Source organism: Artibeus jamaicensis, unplaced genomic scaffold (genome assembly GCF_021234435.1).
Source record: "Artibeus jamaicensis isolate MK-2021 breed Jamaican fruit bat unplaced genomic scaffold, CSHL_Jam_final scaffold_1964, whole genome shotgun sequence".
Lineage (NCBI taxonomy): Eukaryota > Metazoa > Chordata > Mammalia > Chiroptera > Phyllostomidae > Artibeus > Artibeus jamaicensis.
The window spans coordinates 25,056,491-25,072,941 of NW_026522030.1; positions in this window are offsets into that span (position 1 = coordinate 25,056,491).

Consider the following 16,451-nt stretch of genomic DNA (forward strand, 5'->3'; position numbering starts at 1 on the left):
TTACAATCTTGTTTTGGTGTAGATGTTTGCTCTCTGGATAAGTGTCTGTGACTGCAGCTACTTAAAAAAATGACTGTAAAATTTACAGAAGACATAATACTCATTTTAGAGAATCTGGAAAATACAGAAGGGTAATTAAAAAATTACAATTTCATAGCCAGGAATAACCACTGTAAACATTTGTATGTATTTCTCCCTTTTTTATTTGCATATATAGTTCATATATTTATTTTATGCATATTTTTATTTGGTTTATACTGCATTTTCAGTTCTGTATTACACATTTTAATTTGAGAATGTTAATAAGCATCTTTTATGTCACCTCCTATTCTTCAAAATGTAAATGTACACCCATGTTAGTGGCTATATTTGTTATATGAATGTATAATAATTTATCTAACTATCCCATGGTATTAGAACTGTTAGCTATTTTAGAAAATGCTGTGTTGAAGAACATTTTGTATAAATATTTGTCCAAATCTTGAACTACTTTTTAGGCTAGACTCTCATAAATGGAAATGCTGGGTGCAAGACACGAGATGTGGTGAGCATCATACGAGCTGACTGTGTGCACATCCTTAGTTATTATGTGCAGCAGTTCTGTGAAGTGCAATCGCTGTTCAAAGAAGATGCAGAAGAAGAAATGTGCTCATGTAGAAAATACTCAGACACAGCAAAGCATATGTAAGAAAGTATAAGTTGCCTGTCTTTTCATAATTCCTGCTGACATTTTGGATTCCATGCCTACATACCGAAACGTGGGCACAAATGGGTGCGGGCAGGCACACGTACACCATACACGACTACATACAAGCTTTGCCAAAGTTCAGTGCACACATGCCCAAGCAGTTAGGACAGCAGAGCCCATGCAAAAATGTAATTCTTAGAGTTAATGAGATCTAGTGTGTATATATATATATATATATATATATATATATAATCTTTTTTTTGTAATTGAGGTTTTGTTGGTTTCTATCTGATCTGTTCACAGGCAGTATAAACAATCTATACCCAATTCTTACACATAAGAATCTATACATAATTCTTATACAGGTACTAACACTCTAAAAAAAATTATTGCAATCCTTTTCTTAAAAAGCATCCAGTCACTTGAGTTAAAATTTGGAGGTAAATTGTTCTTAAAAAGAGACTATGTGTACCAATATAATGAAATATTGATAAGTTGATAGGTCTAAAGTTCTATGAATTCATAATTTAGTATCTCACTACAACATACTAAGAAAAGTCCAATCTGTCACAGCACATTAGCGAAGCTGTGGGATAAACTGGACGTCTGAGACCAAAGACATCACAAGGGGCACTCAAGTCTGACTGGAGAGTCAAGATAAGGGAAGAGTTTCCCTAGAAAATGATTCAACCAAAGAACAACATGGATACAGAAGACAGGCAGTTTGAAATGTTTGAGACATGCCGAGTGAATGATTATGGCTTCAGTTGCAGCTGACTGTGCTTCATCTTACATGGCCCATGGGATAGTAACTGGCGAACAAGATATCAAATGTGTCCTTAATTCATTTTCTCTAATCCCTGACCGTACAGAAAAATTTAACAACAGCACCTGATTTTAGCTTTTAAGAAAAAGTATTTTTACTTATCTATATATGTAAAAAATTCTTAATGATTATTTCTAGAGCTTCTAAATTTCTTGCCTTTACGAAACAGTTGAGCACTATGGGAGATAGCGAGATCCTGGCGAAGATTTGGGATATGATATTTATCATAGAGTGAACTCCCCTCTTTATTCTGTTTTCTGTAGATAAATCATTAGTTTCTCTGTGACTCGCTCCAGCTTCTTCCTTTGGCTCCCCTTCTCTTTTATTTCTTTACACTCTAAAGATTGATTCTTCCTTGTTGCATTTCTGTGGCTTAATTTCAACATTTGCAGAAGCAGTTGGTGGGCCAATACACTGATCCTATAGGGTCTCCTTAGTGCCCCTTGGGCTGGATCGCCCTTACTCCTGGGCAACTTGGAGATGCTTGCAGTGGACAGGGTGCCACCTGGCTGCTGCCCAGCTGAGACCTGCACTGTCACTCTCATGGCTGCACAGCGGTCCACTGCATGGCTACACCTTACTTCATTTACCACTCCTGTGCCTGTGATGGACGCTTGAGTCTTTTCTAAGTTTTCACTATCCATTAGAGACAATAATTCTTTTACTCAAGTAATTACACTTTTTTAAATGACAATTTCCTTGTAATAAATTCTTGAAAGAAGGACTCTTAAGTCAAATATTATGCACATTTTATGGATTTTATGTGTACTGCCAAATAACTTTAAAAATGTTACACATATTTTACACCCACTGACAGTATATGAGAATGCATAATTCCTGAATTCTTGAGAATGCTTTTCTTTTTAATCCTTGCCTAGTGATAAAGGAAAATTGTATCTTATTTTAAGAATGCTGCATTTTTATTACTATTAAAGTTGGACAATACTTCATTTTTTTTCTTATTTTACTTGGTCATTTGTGTGACCTGTTCATGTTCTATATTAGTCTAATTTTAGTTACTTGTTTATTGATTACAAATACCTCTTCTATCAACTCTTTTTTTATATGTTGTAAATTTATTTTAGCTTGTCATTTACCTTTTCATTTTCTTGCGTTTTCATAGGTTTTTTTTTCATGAAGAAATGCTAAATTTTTATGAGTTCAACCTATTGAGATTTTTCTAGATTGCTTTGGGATTTTATGTTATGCTTCCAAGGCCTTCTTCACAACAGGTAGTCTAAGCATTTTATTATTCTGTTTATTTTTTATTATTTAAAATAAAAAAATCAAAAAGTATAATTATTAGCAAATTTATTGGAATTTCATTCTATTAGATGTTAGTTTCAGACTGAAAACTTCTAGTCTGAACTACAGTGTATCTCCTCAGCTTTTGTACCTTTCAGGTACCTCAGTAAAGCTTTGTGAGTTTTTTCATATAAATTCTGCACATTTTCTGTTGGTTTAAATCCTAGTTATTGTGTCTTGGGTGCTATGTGAAAGGAAGTTTTTTCCTTAATATTTTCAACAAATTAATACTGATATGTAGAGAGAATTGATGCTTCTGTATGTAAATGAAGTGAAGAATATTTTAGCATCTTGGCAGCTGGTCTTGAGCTTGGTTTTACTGCAAAAAACTGGGATAGCGTGCTGATGGTAGACATGGTCAAGTGGCTGAATTTTAGGTTTCATGAAAATAAAAAGAAGCTTTTCTGAGAATAAAAAATGAACGGAATAATAAAATACATAGATTACCTTGCAGTGAAGAAGGCCAAGGAAGCATAGCATAAAATCCCAAAGCAATGTAGGAAAATCTCAATAGATGGAACTCATAAAAATATAGTATTTCTGGCCCTGGCTGGTGTAGCTCAGTGGATTGAGTGTGGGCCTGTGAACCAGATAATGGCGGTTGATTCCCAGTCAGGGCACATGCATGGGTTGCAGGCCGGTTCCCTGCAGGCCAGTTCCCAGCAGGGGATGCACGAAAGGCAACCATACATTGATGTTTCTCTCCCTCTCTCCTTCCCTTCCTCTCTAAAGATAAATAAATTTAAAAATCTTAAAAATATATAGTATTTCTGCATGAAAAAAGAAAACCTATGAAAAAGACAGGGGGAGGAATGCTGGATGGGCAGAAAGGAAGAGAGGAAGTTGGAGGGGAAAGTTCTAGGAAGTGGTCTCTGGAGAGGACAGCTCCTGGCCCCTGCAGACGGAATCATGGAAGTGGATTGAGCTGGAAGAAGCCAGAATTGGGCCAGGAGCTGACATCCTGGTTGTGTACGGCTGGCACTGATGAAAATAATGTGTGCTGTGCAGTATCAATTCTTAAATTTTGCTACATCATTAGAAAATTCTAGTTTCTTAATTAATAAAATTTGTTTTTAGAGCAGGATAGGTTCACGGTAAAATTGAGTAGGAAGCACAGAAAGTTCCCGTATACCCGCTGTCCCTGTACCTTTGACACCTCCCCTGCTATCAACATCCTAGCAAATTCTAATTCTTTTCAATAATATTTTTTGTGTGAGACGATCATTTGTTGGGAGGTGGAATTTGTAGCTGGGCTGACTTTTGCATCAGGCTTGGCATTAAGTAAAAGCATTATCTACATATGGGCCTAATGAGATATGGTTTTATTATAATGATGTCAGAGTATATATACTCATGCATTTGAAGTACATGAATTCAAATGCCTATTCTGACAGGGAAAAAATAGAGGTAGAAAAAGAAAAGGGACGAGATAATGATGTAAATGTTAGGCCATTCCATCCCCTATTTCATCCAATAAAGTTATGTCTGTGAGCACCAGAAAGGGGGGTGAATGGCCTGTGCTCTCTAAAGATGTGAGAGCGGGTTTCAATGCTCCCTGTTGCCCCACTAAGGACACTGAGCCAACACTGTAGGGCAAAGTGTCTTTGCTGAGTGCCCTTCAGGTGCCAGTTGTGTGCCTGTCTCCATTACGGTGAGATTTTTCAATGGTAATTGTACCATAGTAAATTTTTAGTCCTGTATTATCTAGACAAAAAATCATTTGCAAGTCATGTCATCTCTAAATAAGTTTTCTCCTTTTAAATTTTTGTCTCTTTTATAATATTTATACCTCACTTTCACTCTCTTAATATATAGATTAGAAATCCCCAAATTAGTTTGAATAATGAAAGAAAGCATTCTACTTTTTTCTAATTTAATGTGTATGTTTTTCATCATGTTAAGAATCCTTTTTTTTTAGTATTAGTTCATAAAGAGGGTTTTTAAAAAAATAAGAAATAGATTCTGAATATTATCAAGTATCTTTTCCATACTGATTGAGATAATCATATACTTTTATGTTTTGACTCATTTTATAAATTGTATGCATTTTTGTTAATATTTAATCAGGCTTGCATTTCTGGAGTAAAGTCAACTTGGTAATGGGGTATTATCATTTTGTCCTTTTAAATTTAAATCGCTTATATTTTATTTATGATTTAAAACCTCTATTCATAAATGAGATTGGTCTGTGTTTTCCTTCTGTCCTCATTAGATTTTGGGTTACTAACTGATTTTTTAAAATCTCATCTTTTTTCTTGTTTTGAGTTTGTAATTTTGATGTCTAAAAAATTTCTCTAAATTTTGTTAAATATATATTTTGAAGTATACTTTTCATAAAGTTGAACATAAGCATATTTACTTTTCATAAAGTTGCACATAATTCAGCAATTCTATTAGGTACAAACTCTATTTTAATTCTTTAAAAATTTTTATTTATTTTAATTGTTGTTCAAGTACAGTTTTCTGTCTTTTACTCTCATCCCAGCTCACCGCCAAGTGCTCCCCACCTCCCTCCCATTTCCACCCCCTTAGTTTTTGTCCATGTGTCCTTTATACTTGTTCCTGTATACCCTTCTTTTTCTTTCCCCCTGAAATTCCCTCCCCTCTCCTCTCTGGGCTCTGTCAGCCTGTTCTGTATTTCAGTGTCATTGTTTTTATTTTGCTTGCTTGTTTGTTTTGTCATTTAGGTTCTTGTTAAAGGTGAGATCATATGGTATTTGTCTTTTACCACCTGGCTTATTTCACTCGGCATAATGCTTTCCAGTTCCATCCATGCTGTTGCAAAGGGTAGGAGCTCCTTCTTTCTTCCTGCCGCATAGAATTCCATTGTGTAAATGTACCATAGTTTTTGGATACATTCATTTACTGTTGGGCACCTAGGTTGCTTCCAGCACTTGGCTATTGTAAACTGTGCTGCTATGAACATTGGGGTGCATAGATTCTTTTCGATTGGTGTTTAAGGGTTCTTAGGATATAATTCTAGCAGTGGAATTGCTGGGTGAGAAGGCAGATTCATTTTCAGTTTTCTTAGAAAATTCCATACTGTTTTCCATAATTGTTGTACCAGTCTGCAGTCCCACCAACAGTAAACTAGGATCCCTTTTCTCCACCACCTCTCCAACACTTGTTGTTTGTTGCTTTGTCTATGATGGCCATTCTGACTGGTGTAAAGTGGTATCTCATTTTAGTTTTAATTTGCATCTCTCTGATAGCTAGCAATATTGAGCATCTTTTCATGTGTCTCTGGATCTTCTGTATGTCCTTCTTGGAGAAGTGTCTGTTCAAGTTCTTTGCCCACTTTTTAATTGGGTTGCTTGTCTTCTTAGAGTGGAGTCGTGTAAGTTCTTTGTATATTTTCGAGATTAAAGCATTGTTTGAGGAATCATTGGCAAATATGTTTTCCCGTATGGTTGGTTCTCTTTTTATTTTAATACTGTTTTCTTAAGCCATGCAGAAGCTTTTTATTTTGATGAGATCCCATTTGTTTATTCTTTCCTTTATGTCCCTTGCCATAGGGGACATACCAGTAAAAATGTTGCTGCATGAAATATCTTGAGATTTTCCTGCCTATGTTCTCCTCTAGGACTTGAATGGTATCATGGCTTATATTTAAGTCTTTTATCCACCTTGAATTTATCTTGGTGTATGGTGTAAGTTGGTGTTCAAATTTCAATTTTTTTCCACATAGCTCTCCAGTTCTCCCAACACCATTTGTTGAAGAGGCTATCTTTACTCCATGTTATGATACTACCCACTTTGTCAAATATTAATTGACTGTAGAGAGTTGGGTTGATTTCTGGGCTCTCTGTTCTGTTCCATTGGTCTATGTACCTGTTTTTATGCCAGTACCAGGCTGTTTTGATTACAGTGTCCTTGTAATACAGTTTGGTATCAGGTATTGTGATCCCTCCCACTTTGTTCTTTTTTCTCAAAATTGCAGCTGCTATTCAGGGTTTGTTTATGGTTTCATATAAATTTTTGAAGTGTTTGTTCTATATCTATGAAATATGCCATTGTTACTTTAATAGGTATTGCATTGAATCTGTAAATTGCTTTGGGTAGTATGGACATTTTGATGATATTAATTCTTCCAATCCATGAACAAGGTATATGTTTCCATTTGTTTGTGTCTTCCCTGATTTCTTTCTTCAGTGCTGTGTAGTTTTCTGCATAGAGGTCTTTTACCTCCTTGGTTAGGTTTATTCCCAGATATTTTATTTTTGTTTTTGCTATATCAAATGGGATTTTTTTCTTGATTTCTGCTTCTGCTGTTTTATTTTTGGTATACAAAAACAGCTTTGATTTCTGGATATTGACTTTGTATCCCACTGTTTTCCCAATTTTATTTATTAGGCTGAACAGTTTTTGGCTAGAGTCTATAGGATTTTCTATGTACACTATCATGTCATCTGCAAACAGTGACAGTTTTGTTTCCTCCTATCTGATTTGGATGCTTTTTATTTCCTGTTCTTTTCTGATTACTGTGGCTAAAACTTCCAATACTATATTGAACAGAAGTGGTGAAAGTAGGCAACCTTGTCTTCTTCCTGATCTTAGTGGAAAAGCTTTTAGTTTTTGCTCATTGAGTATGATGTTGGCTGTAGGTCTCTCATATATGGCCTTTATTATATTGAGAAATACTCCCTCCATTCCCACTTTGCAGAGTGTCTTTATCACAAATGGGTGCTGTACCTTATCAAATGCTTTTTCCACATTTATTGATGTGATCATGTGGTTTTTGTCTTTGCTTTTGTTTATGTGATGAATTACATTTACTGATTTGTGAATATTGAACCATCCTTGCATCCCTGGGATGAATCCTACTTGGTCACGGTGAATGATTTTTTTAATGTACTGTTGGATGTGGTTTGCCAATATTTTGTTGAGGATTTTAGTATCTATGTTCATCAGGGATATTGGCCTAAAGTTTTCTTTCTTTGTTGTGTCTTTATCTGGTTTTGGGATTAGGATGATGCTGGCTTAATAAAAAGAGTTTGGGAGTCTTCCATCATTTTGAATTTTTTGGAATAGTCTGTGAAGGATAGGGGTTAGCTCTTCCTTAATGCTTTGCAGAATTCTCCTGTGAAACCATCTGATCCAGGGCTTTTGTGTGACGGGAGTTTTTTGATTACTGCTTCAATTTCATCTGTTGTTATTGGTCTGTTTAGGCTCTCTGCTTCTTCATTGAGTTTTAGAAGACTATATTTTTCTAGAAATTTGTCCATTTTACCTAGGTTTTCAAATTTCTTGGCATATAGTTCTTCATAGTAATTTCTTAAAATCCTTTGTATTTCTGTGGTATCAGTTGTAATCTCTCCTCTTTCATTTCTGATTGTGTTTATTTGGATCCTTTCTCTTCTTTCCTTGATGAGCCTGGTTAAAGGCTTGTCAATTTTGTTTATCTTTAAAAAAAAACAGCTCCTGGATTCATTGATCCTTAGAATTGTGCTTTTTGTCTCTGTGTCATTTAATTCTGCTCTGATCTTGGTTATTTCCTTCCTTCTACTAGCTGTGGGCTGTCTTTGTTGTTGTTCCTCGAGTTCTTGTAGGTGTAGGGTTAGGTTGTTTGTTTGAAATGTTTCTATCTTTTTTAGGTAGGCCTGTATTGCTATGAACTTCCCTCTCAGGATTGCCTTCACTGTGTCCCACAAGTTTTGGGTTGTTGTGAGTTCATTTTCAATTGTTTTCAGAAACTTTTTGATTTCTCTCCTAATTTCATTCTTGACCCATTCATTGTTTAATAACATGCTATTCAATCCCCGTGATTTTGAGTGTTTGGGTTTTTTTCCCTTGAGGTTGGTTTCTAATTTCAGTCCCTTGTGGTCGGAGAAAATGCTTGGTATGATTTCAATTTTCTTGAATTTGTTGAGGCTTGTATTGTGTTCTATCATGTGGTCTATCTTTGAAAATGTTCCATGTGCATTTGAAAAGAATGTGTATTTAGCTTGTTTGGGATGAAGGGCTCTGTATATATCAGTTAAGTCCATTTCATCTAGGGCGTTGTTCAATGCCACAATATCTTTGTTGATATTTTGTTTGGAAGATCTGTCCATTTTTGACAGCGGGGTGTTAAAATCCCCTACTATAATTGTGTTGCTGTCAATAGCTTTCTTTCTTTTTTTTTTTTTTAAAGATTTTATTTATTTATCTTTAGAGGGGAAAGGAAGGAGAGAGGGAGAGAAACATCAATGTGTGATTTCTTCTTGTGTGTCCCCTGCTGGAAACTGGCCTGCAACCCAGGCATGTACCCTGACTGGGAATCAAACTGTGATACTCTGGTTCACAGGCCCACATTCAATTTACTGAGCTACACCAACCAGGGCTAATATCTTTCTTGAAGTCCCCTAAGATTTTCTTTATATATTTGGGTGCTCCTATATTGGGTGCATATATATTTACAATATTTATGTCTTTTTGGTGGATTCTTCCCTTGAGTATTATGAAGTGACCTTCTGGGTCTCTCATTATGGCACTATTTTTGAAGTCTATTTTGTCTGATATGAGTATTGCTACTCGGCTTTTTTTTCCCCCTGTTCATTTGCTTGGAAAATTTGTTTCCAGCCCTTCACTTTTAATCTGTGTAGGTCTTTTGTCTTGAGGTGGGTCTCTTGGAGGCGGCATATGTGTGAGTCATGTTTTCTTATCCATTCAGCTTTTCTATGCCTTTTGATTGCAGCATTTAATCCATTTAAGTTTAAGGTTATTATTGATAGGTACTTATTCATTGCCGTTTTTATACTTGTGTTCCTCTCTGTCTCTCTCTTTTCCTTCCTTTCCTTAAAGCAGTCCCTTTAGCATCTCTTGCAGAGCTAGTTTGGTGGAGGTGTATTCATTTAGACTTCTTTTGTCTTGGAAGGTCTTTAGTTGGCCTTATATCTTGATTGAGAGCCTTAATGGGTAAAGTAGCCCTTGGTTGCAAGCCTCCAGTTCTCATTACTTGGACTATTTCTTGCCATTCTCTTCTTGCTTGGAGTGTTTCCATTGAGAAGTCAGCAGCTAACCTTATTGGGGCTCCCTTGTATGTTACTTCTTTTTTTCTCCCTTGCTGCCTTTAAGATTCTCTCTTTGTCTTAGAATTTTCCATTTTAATGATGATGTCTTTTGAAGTGGGCCTCTTTGGGTTCCTCTTGATTGGGACTCTCTGTGTTTCCTGGATTTGTGTGACTTTTTCTCTTATCAAAATTGGGAGGTTTTCCATGATTACTTTTTCAAATGGGTTTTCTATCCCTTGCTCTTCTTGTTTTCTTCTTTTGGTACCCCTATTATTTGGATATTATTATGTTTTATATTGTCTTGCATTTCTCTTAATCCCTCTTCATTCTTTCTGAGCCTCTTTTCCTTTTCCTGCTTTTTCTGGCTGCTTTTTTCTACTTTGTTCTCCAATTCACTGATCTGATCTTCTGCTTCATTGATCTTGCTTTTGATTCCTTCCACTGTGTTCTTCAGTTCAAAAATTGTATTCTTCATTTCCTCTTGGCCCTTGTTGATAGTTTCTATTTCCTTTTTTATGTTGATATAGTTTGCAGTGAGTTCATTGTAGCTCCCCTGTAGTTTCTGGTAGCTCATTGTGAGCTCTTTGAACTTCCTGATAATCAGTGCTTTGAATTCAATATCTGATAGCTGACTTGCCTCTATTTCATCTAAGATTCTTTCTGAGGCTTCCTCCTCCTCTTTCATCTGGGGATTGGTTCTTTGTCTTCACATTGTTTGTGAGACTCTTCTTGTTAGCTTTAGCTTCTTAAATTGATTTGTTCTGGCTCCTTGGGTTTATGGTGTGAACTTCTGGGGTAGAATACCTGTGAGATTTAGTGGTGTGGTCTCCTGGATCTCCCAAGGTCACTGGTCTTGGGCTGTCCTTTAAGTTGGCTCTGTGTTTGTCTTTGGGTTTTGATCGTTGTTGAGTCTTTCTTTTGTGGGTCCTTCCCACCAGTTGGTTAACTGATGGTTACTCTGCCTACCACCTCTTGTAATTTGTTGTGCTGGTGAGGGCAGGTTGTGTTGAAACTAGTTCCATGTGTACAGGGTTTTGAGGATTATCTTTTGCTCTTGTTCAGTTATTGACACTGGATAGTTTCTCCACTGTTTAGTTGTATTTCCAGATAGGTCTTGGATTGAGGTTTGTGTGGTTTCTACTCCCTCCTTCACCTTCTTCTATTGTTATCTGTTGGTGGTCCCTTTGTTGTTGGGTTTCCTCTTCCAGTGGGTATTCTGGTGTTCACTGCTTCCACCTACTCTTTGTGTGTGTGTGTGTGTGTGTGTGTGTGTGTGATCAGTTGGAGGGGAAGGCAAAATGATTTATGACAGCAGGAGAGTATTCTATGATATTTACAGTAGCAGCCAGTAGAGAAGAGATAGAAGATTCTTTGGCTACGTGTAGTGTTAACCGTGATCTTCAACCCAACTAGCCACTTTTAAGAAAGGATGGAAAGAAGATAAGACTCTTGTTGGGGAGGGAAGGATTGTGAGTTGGATCTAGAAAGCAGCGAGGTTGTGGGAGGTCAGATTCTGAGGTAAGGTGAGAGTAAAGGATAGTAAACAGGTGTAGTGTGAGAGAGAATAGAATTATCCACTACAGTAATAGAGTTCAGGAACCTGTGAAGTGGGCTAAAATCTGGGAGAGGTGATGTGAAGTATTTTCAATTGTATGGAAAAGTTATTATTTACAATAATATTAGAGTAATAACCATATGACGGAATCTATGTGATCTGGATAACATAAATAGGGGGTAAAACACTTTGAGTAGTGTGCTAAAGGAACACAAGTCACATGAAGGATAGTAATTTAGCAATACACTGTGCAAGAGAGAGCAAGGGAAACCTGTCAAATGATACAATATAACCAGCCAAGCAAAAAAGACTATACAGAAAGAAGAGGAATACAAAAATACTAGTAAAATAAAAGATGTAAGAATAATGAAAAAATAATAATACAAATATGTAATAGTTTGTAGTTTCTCTGTAATAGCAAAGTGAAATTTGTCTCACTGTCTGAACTGTTGGGATGTCCCCACTTTTGGGTCCAACTCTGGTCCTTTCACAGTTCCTGGTTTTTTGTCTCACTTGTGGGTATTAAAAAAAAAAGGCAGCAGAAGGGAGGAAGAAGAGATAAAATTGGAAAGAAAGAAAGGAGGAATAAAACAAGAAAGAAGGAGAAAGAGGGAAAAGCCACTGAAGGATAAAACAATAATAAAATTAAAAAATTAAAAGATCACTAAAACAAACAAACAAACAAAAGAAAACACCTCTTGTTGGTTTCAAACTGGCCAAACCAGTTTTACTGGTCTTGCTGTCTGCAGCAGGCTGAGGGGCAACTTGTGTGGCTTTTCTTGTGTACTCAGCCAGTCTTGCAAGCACTCTCCCAAGAGCTAGTCTGGCGCCTCTCCTCGAGCCCCAGGTGGGGAATCCAGGTCTTCTTTAGTGTGCTCTTTCCCCAGGGGTCATCACAGTGGGATGGTGTGTGGGTGGGTGCACGTGTCTAGCCAGGCTGCCTGGGTCCTGAGGGCTTGATCATGAATCCTTCCCAGTGCTATGGGGAAATGCAGGGACTTCCGAACAACCTCAGGATTGCTGCCTGGCTGGGTGGGGAGTAAGCCCAGTGTCTGTTACAGGAGAATCCCCCAAACAGTTTTACTTTTTGACATATTCCTCCTACTCAAGCCTGCTGCTCAGTACATCCCAATTTTCCAGCCAGACCGGTGACTTATCAGGGTCAGTCCGCGTCACTGTGGGATTCTCAACTCTCCCAAGCCTGACACCACAGACGCCAAGGGTGATCACGGCCCTTGTATGTTTGCCTCTTTGTCCTTATTCTCCTCTCTGCAACTTCAAGCAACCAGGTCTCTCCCGGTGCTGCTCAGACCCTGCTTGGCCAGGGAGGGAGGGAGCACTTGATCCGGCTCTCTCCCAGGGACTCTGTGGCAGGCCCGCAACTCCCAAAGAGTCTGTGGTAGACCCAGTGCCAGGTGCCGGGCCTGGGGCTACAGCCGGGTCCCCGTGCTGGTCCCTGGGACCTTATCGTCCTTTAGCAGTCTCCTTACCTTCTGGTGGTTCAGTGTCCGCTACAATTTTTGGTCTCTTATTTTCATATATGCTGGGGTACCGTTGGCTGTTTGCTCTGTTCCTCTGTACATCGGCCAGGTTTTTCTCCTGTGTATGGGGGAAATGGAATCTGCTCCCTCCTACTTTGTTGCCATCTTCCCTCGGTTCTCCATTTTAATTCTAAGATGGTTAAAAGCTTCTGCTCTGAAATGCCATAGTTACCTCTCTCTTTATTCCATTGGTGAAAGCAAGTCACATGGCTGAGCCCCACATCAATGGAATGAGGAGGTAAACTGCGGAGGACTTTGGCAAGGATGAAGGAGGAAGAAGAAAATACTGGCTAATAATACACTCTTCTACAATAGCTAATGGTGCCAGAATCTCATCTCTATTTTATTCACTTATTTCTGCAGTCTTATTATTCACTGTGCAAAATAAGAAATTAGCCCTTTATTTCATTATGAGAAAATTTAGGTACTTGATATAAATTATAACCTTTTAAGAAAAAGGTTACATTTGCATTGTATAATAAATTGTTTTCCAGTATGTTTAGTTGAAAATTTTACAAAAAGAAACATTAAATATTTTTGCCAAGTACCCAGGGAAATGTGTTTTTGAATGATTTTGTGTATTGCATTTGTGTGGCCTCAGCACATACCACATGTCTTGGAGTAAATATCCAATCAGGATGAAATCAAAAAGATTTAATGGCTCTCACTTAGGGAAAAAACATCTCCTTCTTAATTCCCTTTATGATGAATTTCTTAGTTTGACTATACTATTTCTTTCCCTGTGGGGCCAGCACAGTTATTTAATTAACAGACACTCTAAAACTGTTTGAAATTAATTTATTCTCTGGCTTTGATTGTTGCACTTTCTGGCCCTTTATAGAAAAATCTGCCAACTCTTGTTCTATGTAGTAATTATAAAATGAAAGAACAGTTTCTAAAATACAAATATTATAAAATGTAAATAATTTAGATTTCTTAAGAGATAAAATGCATATTTCCCACCCTTGCTTCCACTGGGGGTCATGTATTTTTTGAGGAATATCTGACAAAGTTCAGGATATATGAGTAGTAGTCAGCATAGGCAGGGCCATGCTGCAATAACAAACAATCCCCAAAGCTCAGCACCTTAACACCATAGATTTGTTTCTCATTCCTGGTGAATGTCCACTATGGCATTCCAGGATCACTCTAGGATCCAGGCTGTTGGAGCTGCCACCATCTGAAGAGCTTCTGGTCACTGTAGGAGAAGCAAAAGGATTGTGGCTAATTGTGCAGTGGGTGCTAAAGCTTCCATGCAGAAGTGACACGCTTCACTTTTCTCTGGCCAAAGTGAGTTACGTGTCTCTGTTTAATCTTCAGGGGGCTGGAAAAGTACAATCTGATCATGTACTCAGGAAAAGAGAGCAAAATACTGGTTTCATTACAGTAGGAAGAGGCTACCTGCTTTGTGGGCAGCCAAGGCCTCCTGTCCCTGTGGTGGATGTTTGCACTGAAATGGGCGTACATATATCCCTTTTGACTTCCTTTCTCTGCTCTTCCCCCCAATCCCAGAGCTTACTCTACACTTTGGTTAGTGTTAAGTTTTTCTCGGAGAATTATTTTCATTTCTTTGCAGTGTTATAGCAATTTTGTATCTCCTGCTTTTATCAGTGTTTGATGTGCTGCTTGGACATTTACATCCAGAGTCACCAGCTGGCCTCCAACTTAACCTGAAAGTTCTGCTATTCTTTTAAAATTCTGCATTGTGCCAAATTAAAAACCATCTTAAAGTACAGGAAAGGCAAACTGACAAAACCTACCACCTAGTGGCTAATTTTCGAACTGGTACGAGAAATGAAGATCTCTACTTTTTTTTTTTTTTAACCTCAAACTATTGTTCGGAGACAAAGATAGAGAGTCAAAATTGCTAGAAATTGAATACGAGTAAATCTGGTGTTTCAATTACTTAGAACTCCTGCTTTAAAGAACAGCCTGTGGGACATAAAGGACACATCCAAGATAATTTTAGAGGGAAAGGAAGCCAGCCTGGCTTAGCAGTGTAGAAAAGGGATCAGAGGGCTTGAGATGACCTTGACTGATCACTTCCTATCGACAGTCCCCGGAAGGAGGCTGTGGGAACTGAAGTGCCTGTATTTTCTGGATTTGTGTGCCTGTTATAGTTTGTTGGATTTTATCAGACCTGATTTCTTGAAAGTTCCATGTGGCATTTATTCAAATTCTTCTCTTCTTGATGATTCATTTGACATTTGAGGTCCAAGAGACCAAACCATGCCAGATCCCAACGGGTCAGAACCCACCAGAGGAAACCAAGATTCTAAGATTAGGAGTCAGGAGTAAATGAGACTCTGATTTAGGGAGCCTTCGGTTTTCCAGGATTCTGCTCACTGTGAACAAACAGTACCTGGCACAGGGCAGGCCCTCAATACATATTTTCTGAATAAACAATGTGCAACGTCCAGAGGCAGGACTGAGGATGGAATTGAAGAGCCAGGAGGTCACTGAGTGGCGGAGATGAGGTTTCAAGGAGAAAGAAGGTCAGAGGCAAAGAAGGGAAGCTCAGAGTATTTATTGCAGATGAACGCGGGTGTCTGCAGCCGCTTGTGTGTGTGTCCTTGGCTCAAAGGCATGGCAGCCTGGTTTCAAAGGCCAGAGACAAGGCAGATACAAGGGGTTTTTAAAAGTGGAAGTGAAATGGATTTTATTTTCAGAATGTATATATTAGGCACAGACAGCAGTGAAGTAAAGTGAAAAGGGATTTTTTAAATATCATACCTCATTTTTAAAAACAAACAAAAAATACATGTTTAATTCATAAATTATGATGGCTTGGCCCTTGCAGGAGTTCAACGAAGTAGCTTCTCCAGAGACAGAACCAAGAAGATGGGAGTTGGAAGTTCAACCCTGGCCCTGTTTCTGATGGCCAACCTGTAATTTTTACTCTACTTAGCAATTGGAAAAGCCATATAATTTATTGCCTCTGCATTAGGTCTGCTTATATGCAATACTTCATTTCAATAGCCATACCTTTCATACCTGTGTTCACAATACCAGAGACTTCAACACATTTCATTTTGTCTGCAGTTAAAAAGTACTATCTGCAGTTAAAAAGTACTTTGAAGAGCCAGGAGGTCACTGAGTGGTGGAGATGAGGTTTTGAGGAGATCTGATCCTGGAGGTAGGTATTCTTCTATTTTAGCAGTCAGCAAGCAAGGAGGGAAAAGGTTACATAACTTTAGGTTTCATAAAAAGTAATGGAGCTGTGGCTTGAACTCTGAACTCTTAGGTGGAATCCAGTGTCGCATTCCCAAAGCTGACCACCGACATGCTCTCCAGGGAAGGAAGGCTCCAGGTTTAGTTCCTGAAGGTCACGCAGTGCAGCCTGGGTAAGCTGTCTGGTGCAAGGCCCTGAGTTCCTGCAAAGAAGTGAGTGTCTCTAGTGACCTCTGGTTTTTCTCCTGCTATCCTGTCACTAAGTGGCGTGGCTGCTGGGGACTGCTGTTCTGGGATGCAAGGATTAGCAGCAAAGCTTTTTCTAAAGGGAGCTGCTTATGAAAAAAGCACAGAGACTCTAGCAACATCCATG